Source organism: Dermacentor silvarum, chromosome 5 (genome assembly GCF_013339745.2).
Source record: "Dermacentor silvarum isolate Dsil-2018 chromosome 5, BIME_Dsil_1.4, whole genome shotgun sequence".
Classification (NCBI taxonomy): domain Eukaryota; kingdom Metazoa; phylum Arthropoda; class Arachnida; order Ixodida; family Ixodidae; genus Dermacentor; species Dermacentor silvarum.
The window spans coordinates 100638738-100645748 of NC_051158.1; the positions used below are offsets into that span (position 1 = coordinate 100638738).

The 7011-nt window shown below is 51.3% G+C and overlaps 1 non-coding gene across 1 annotated transcript; it reads left to right on the forward strand.

The window, feature by feature from the left end:
- The first annotated feature begins 4004 nt into the window (after positions 1-4004).
- On the forward strand, positions 4005-4076 carry Trnap-agg (transfer RNA proline (anticodon AGG)). Its single transcript has one exon. It is a non-coding gene; the product is annotated as a tRNA-Pro (tRNA).
- The last annotated feature ends 2935 nt before the right edge of the window (positions 4077-7011 follow it).

A 7011-nucleotide genomic window follows, 5' to 3' on the forward strand; every position in this document is an offset into this window, starting at 1 on the left:
AGCGCCGAGTCCAATACCGCTGGCGTCATTGTGTAATTCGGTCGGAGCTGTAGGCTCGAAGTGACGCAGTATCGGCGGCGAGATTAGTTGACGACGCAACTATTGGAAGGCATCGTCACAAGCGGGCGACCAGGCTTAATTTTTCGGGTCGGTCTGTAGAAGCTGATTCAAGGGAAGTGGTGACGGACGCAAAATTCCGAATGAAGCGGTGAAAGTAAGACCAGAGGCCAAGGAAGCTGAGAGATTCTTTTATGGAGGAAGGTTAGGCAAAATCAGCAACTGCACGCAGCTTGGTGGCGTCAGGAAGAATGCATTCATTAGATACCATATTGCCAAGGGTGGTGAGCTGACTTGCCCCAAAGCGACATTTCTTCAGGTTGAGCCGAAGGCCGGCGTCAGTTAGGCACTATAACACTTCCTCTAACCTACAGAGATGGGTGGGACAATCGGTCGAAAAAATAACCAGAGGCACGTTAAGTAGCAGAGGCACGTTTTCCACTTGATACTACGCAAAAGGTTGTCCATTATACGCTAAAATGTTGCGGAGGCCTTGCAAAGGCCGAAAGCCATGACACGAAATTCATATAGGCCACCTGGTGTTACAAAGGCCCTCAAGGTTGGTCGTCTGGTGCCATCAGGACTTGCCAATAGCCGCTGCGTAAGTCGACAGAAGAGAAGAACTCCGCGCCTTGGAGGCAGTCAAGGTCATCGTCCATCCTCGGCAAAGGGAAAACATCTTTGCGACTCGACGGTAATCTACAGAGAAACGAATCGATTCATCCTTTTTCTTAACAAGAACTAGGGATGACCAAGGGCTATTCGAAGGCTGTATGATGCCGCGCTTGAGCATATCAGCTACTTGGTCATCGTTAACACGGCGCTCTGGCGCGGACACACGATATGGTGTTTGTCGGAGTGGCGCACTGGTACCCATGTCAATGCGATGAGGCAAAGTAGGCTCTTGCTCGGGGTTAGAGGTCGCTTCGGCGACCTCATGAGTTGTGATGGAACCAGTGGGTATGTCAATGATGGCAGCAGGGTCGACACACTGGACGCGGCCAAGGCACTCCCCACAAAGCAAAGTGAGGGGAGATGACAATTGCTAGGAGACGAGCCGTCTGCTGACGCTGTCACAAACTTTTAAAAGGGGCAAAAGGCAGCGGGGAACATTTGCGACGAACACAGATGGCAGATGGCGTAGAAAGTGCGCTTTCATCAGTTACAATGCTGCAGGACACCTTGGCAAGGGCATAGGAGTGCGGTGGTAGTGCAACGTCTTCTGCAACAAATACTTTATCTTCAGCTTCACGAGGATCGAGGAAAGGGGCGTTGCAAAGCGTTCCAAGTTCCACTTCAGAACGAGAACAGTCGATAACGGCATTTTTAGCGGAAAGAAAGTCCCAACACAAAATAAGATCGTGGGAACAAGAGTACAGCACCAAACATTCGACGATAAAGAGGCGGCCGTTAATCACAACGCGAGAGATACTTGTAGCCGTTGGCATAATGCGGTCTGCGCTGGCAGTACGAATTGATACGTTTGACAGTGGCGTCATAACTTTCTGAGCAAACGGCGAAGTTTGTCACTAAGAACAAACTGCGGCACCAGGGTCGATGAGGGCGAGTGCAGCGACGCCATCTACATATACAACAGTAACATTAGTCAGAGAAGGGAGAACCCTTGGTCTTTTCGTGGGTGACGCAGTTCTTGTCTCCGGAACTGCGGCGATTAGTTTTCCACTTCCGGCGTAGCAGGACGCCAACGCACTGGCGAAAGCGAGTGGCGCCTAGGCGATGGCGAACAGCGGTCAACAAGAGGGCGGTGGTCCGAGTATGAAGACATCTGGCCAGGGTTTCAAGTTGCGGAGGACGACGGGTATGGTGAAACATATCGTTCGGAAACGAAGCTACGACTGTAGGAGTTGCGCGGCGCCAAGCATATTGACCGGTTGTCGGGAGTGCGCCATTGTCCACTGCTGTGTCGGTACTGCGGCTGAACAAAGTGAGGAGCTCGACGCAGTGGCACGGCTGACGGGAATGGCGCAACGGTCTGAGGTGGTGGCCGTGCAATAATCTCGGCACAGCTCAGAGGCGCAGACACCTCGGTAAAAGCAACGGGAGTCGGCACCGGCGGAGTCTCGCAGGCAGAAGGTCCTGTATGACCTGGCGAAGGTTAGGAGGCGAAGTCGAGGGTAGTTGCGTGGCTGAGGACAGCAGCGAATGCGGACCACCGAGTGACCTCAGCACGGACGAACTCCTTTATCTGGCAAAGCGGGGAGTCCATGTCGGGAGCAGGGGCCATGGTCGCGTGGCTGTCGTCGGACACAGGTGGGCGCTGCGTGAGAAGACGCTGCCTGCGGAGCTCGTCGAAACTGGGGCAAAGTTGAATGACCTGAGAAACAGTGCCAGGGTTTTTTGACAGCAGCATATGAAAGGAATCGTCGGAATACCCTTCATTATGTGACGTACGTTGTCCGTCTTCGCCATCGTCGGGTTGACACACCGGCAGAAGTCGACGGTGTCCTCTATGTAGTTGGTGAACGTTTCATCAGTTTGCTGGAATCGGCTTCGTAGGCGTTGTTCAGCGCGAAGCTTTCGCACGCCACGGCGGTCTAAAACTCCTGCGATGCTGGTTTCTGAGCTGGCCTGCGTGCGGAGATCGGCTTCGTGGTTTCAGGCGAAGCTTTATAGGGTCACAAGTGTCGGCGGTAGTGGCGTCACGCTGAAAAGTGGGCCGACCCTGGTGGTAGTGCAGAAAGGGTCCAAGCTCAATGGCACATACTCCTGTGGGCTCGGGGACCTGTAACGCGCCCTTGAACTACCGTTGTCACATGTGGGACCCAAAGAGACAAAATCAGCAGCCCTTCCCTTGTCGAGAAAATGGGGGTAAGCGAAGCTTGTGGTGCGATTCTAGCGTGAGGGCTTCCGAAGCTCAGGCGAAATGTGAGCGAAGAGATGCGGACCCCGGGTTGCGGGAGCACGATGTTGAGCCCAAACGTCGGCGAAGAGCCGCCGAGCCTGAGTTTAGGACCAACGAAGCGGAACGCCTGCTACAGCGTCGTCTTGCTGCCAGTCTCGCTTACCTCCATTTTCTCGCAGGGGAACAACTCTGAATTCTTAAACCACAGCTCGGCGACACCCGACAAACAGAAGATCGTGCTATTGAGCTTTAGGGGATCGCCCCATTCGTTTGTTGGTGGTGCTCGCTCTTTCATAGGATTGCAGCCAATCTTCAACATATTTCTCATCGGTGCCGCTGAAGACGTCAGTATCTCGCTGACGCTGGGCCCCGGCACATACGATGGCTGGTGAAACCGATGGGGATGTCTGGCTGGCGTCGTCAGGCATGACGGACGGCAGAGTTCGGTTGCGTAATTCCAGGGTGGTGGAAAACCGCAGCACCACCACCAAAATCTAATGCGAACGCGCACAAGACACGAGAGCAGCAGGCAGCGTTGGCAGCGTCTCAACCAGAGCAGCCCAAACAATCTCGAGCTCGTGCCTTCCCGGACGACTGGCAACGTGGCTGCAGCGCCGGGCATTCCTCTTCACTACACTTCTGCAATAACAGGATAATGGCAAGCGCCGACTACCACGGTACAACTTCTCTGGTAACAGTCGAACTTCCCCCATCCCCACTATGCACCCGATCCATCTCGCCATCGGAAAAGCGAGCAGCACCAGACAGCGGTCCATGCAGCAGTTTCGGTGCTCTTGGCAATTAATAAATGCGTCCGCACGAACCGTACGTAGAAACAATGAAGCCAAGTGTTTAACCGAATGTTGCGGACAAAGAAATGCAATGTTGATTCGAAAGTTGGGTGAAAACAAAGTAGCCGTAGGCGCTAACTGTCATTTTAAGTTGTAGGAAATGCAGTATCGCACGTTAATGAAGGCTTATCGATCGTCAGCCAGCCAAATTTCGCGCTTTTGTTCCTACTTGTTTAGTACTTGTCACCGTCTCAAAAGTGTCTCATAACGCTGAATGGAGCATCGCCATAGTTGGCTCGTTGGTCTAGGGGTATGATTCTCGCTTAGGGTGCGAGAGGTCCCGGGTTCAAATCCCGGACGAGCCCGGTTTTTTTTCTTTTTTAAACACATGTTTATTGCTTTTAATACTGGATGATGCATCTAGAACCACGAACCATCAAAATCAATGAAAATGCAAAATTTGCAATTGCTTGTGGGTTCGCTTTTCTACACCCCGGCTATGGAAACCGTGCGGGCGATAGAACGAATAAAATTACTACTTTCAAGTTGCAGTTGGTAGTAATTAGGTTCCTTTGTTCTACCGATACGTACTGGCAGAATGATGGAGTTGGGGTGGCTGACGAGGGACTACCAGTTACACATACACCGTTGCAATTTTTAGGGGCGAAGCTCCTTAGGGTGTGGGTCTGTCCCTCGTCTGTAGTATGTAGTAGTAGTAGTAGTCGTCGTCGTCGTAGTAGGTAGCCACGTCTAAATTTATGAAAAAAAAATCCGAAAGTTGTGTCCGTAGCGCGGAATCGAACCAGGGACCCCTCGCTTCCAAACGCGCGGCGCTAACCACTACACCACGAAGCGCACATGGACACACGCACCACGATGACAATAAATACCCAACATTAACCAAAGACTGCGCGTTTCTAACGCGTTTGTGCTAGCGCGTTACGGCCCGTGTAAGAAGCTGGTGTAAGACGCTGTGGCCTCTCCGCCTTACCCCCGTATTCATAAACGCTCCCCGACTTGAACTTGACTTGCCACCGCCTTGGGCAGCGTGTTCGAAACGCGTTGAAGGCGGTGGCAAGTCAAGTTCAAGTCGAGGAGCGTTTATGAATACGGGGGTTATACTCTCTCAGCAGTCATGTGATGGCGTCGGCAAACGCGGTGCACGTTCCGGCATGTGTAAACGGCTGCAGACGCTGTGGCCTCGCCCCCTTACTGGAGAGTACTGCACGTTTCTAACGCGTTTGTGCTAGCGTCCCCTTAAGCGGGAGATGGTGCAATTATAATGAAGGGCGCTGTTATAAAATAGGAATGACGTCACATATGGCGCGTGTCATTGGTGGAAGTCAATCGTTCGATTTAGTGCGGCGAGACTGGGCGAATTACACGGAAGATTCACGGTTTACCGATGATTCCCTCCGGAGCTTCGCCCACTCATCATCATTCACCCCGTGGATATGCGGTGTTTTTTTTTTAAATTATATTACGGTAGCGTCGACCGCGCGGCGTGTCAGTGCGTTGTAGCGGGAGGGGCAACAGTACGGGCGGGCGTGGAAGGCGACTTCCAGTTCGAATTTACTATAGTGCAGCGTTCGCTTCAGGAGTGCCCCTCGCCGCTACAAGGCCGCTGACACGACGCTCTCGCGACATTATTAAAAAAATGGGAAGGGTGTTCATCATAAATATCGGGCAAGGAACTGAACCCACGTATGCCATGCATGGACCGCGCCCGGTCGCAACATTGCAAATTCCAGCACGGACAGTTGCGGCGCCGTGCTTGAGTGAAAGCTGTGACCGCACTTTATTCCCTAGCCTTGCTATTTTACATGCGGTATTGTTGCTTGGAGGTTTTGAATTGTACCTGCAAGCTTGCCGAGTGGGCTTTCGGCGGAGACTGTCGCAGATACGCCGCCGCTATGATATGCCAACACGCAAGGGCCTTACTTCTCTCTCTGTATATATTTTTGTTATTTGCACAATAATAAAGCAAGTAACAATTAAGAGTGGATATGCGAAATGCGTATCTTTACGATATGATCGTCGCCACTGGCATAGAAACTCGGAAGCCCGAAATATCGTGTTCTTTCGGCTCCTTCGGTAGAGAATTCATTGTACTGGAAATTCCGCTGTCTCGTTGCCGAAGAGCCGCACTTCACAGGTTTCGCAGAACAAGTTGTCACCAAATTCGGTCAAGGTGAACTGAAGCAGGCGGCACGTTGGTATAGGGCTATGATTCTCGCTTAGGGTGGGAGAGGTCACGGGTTCAAATCCTGGACGATCCCATTCTTTTAATCGGTGGGGATGGCGTTTTTTTTTTTCATTTTACCCACAGACGCATTTCTCTAGACCAACCCACTGCTTATATCGAACCACTGGTCACTGCATATGCAAGCATATATGCTTGGTGGGCGGAGAAGTCTTCAAAACTTGTTACATTTTACGTGCAGTACAGCATTTTTCCTATTGGCACCGGGAAGCCGTTGTGCGTCGCCGCTGGCGCGCTTGCGAACTGTGGCAAAATTGTGAAACCTGGGTGTGACGCGTAGCAGACGACATGACGATCACGACATTTTCCGTGCGCCTCCGTTGCGGCTTTCAGGGCCTCGTAAACTGGGAAATGTTTTTATGACCACAAAGTTAGCAAGAAAAGACATTTATATGTGGCAGGGCATGCCTATTATGTTTGTGAGTGGCAGGAAGGAAACACCTTCACTGTTTTTTGGGCAGTGTGTTCCACAAACGAAGCTCCCTGCGCCAAGCTACGATGTTGTTCTCGAAGTAGGTTAATCCCCACATCTATACATTTATATACACTTGACGATTTCTTGTCTATACATGAAAAAGCTCTTTCAGCTTGACAAAGCAAGGAGAATGAAATGTGCAAAATGTTCGAGAAAAGCCAGGGTCGAGGGGCGCTGCTGTGGCGTTTTTAATTGATGAAGAACGAACGGAGTCGTGCAGAAGCAGAATCCAGAGCTGGGGAGCGCCAAGAAGGAAGTCTTACCCGAAAGAGATAAGGCTGTCCTCACTCGATGGCGGTATGCTGGGAAATATTACATTCAAACGTGCTTACGGTGACTGCTTCGCAGTTTTAACCAAGTGCTAAGCTTTATGTATCTGAAGATGCGTTGTGTGTCCGAAGATGCAAATGTCCACAGATGCGTCAGACGAACTTATTTTCAGCAATGTGTCTGAACATGCGTCAGACGAAAGTCAGACAGTTGATAATTCAGAAATTTACTAAATGTACGTCGAGCGGATCCTAAACAATGTTTTTCGGGGTACGTCAAATCAAGGAGAGCA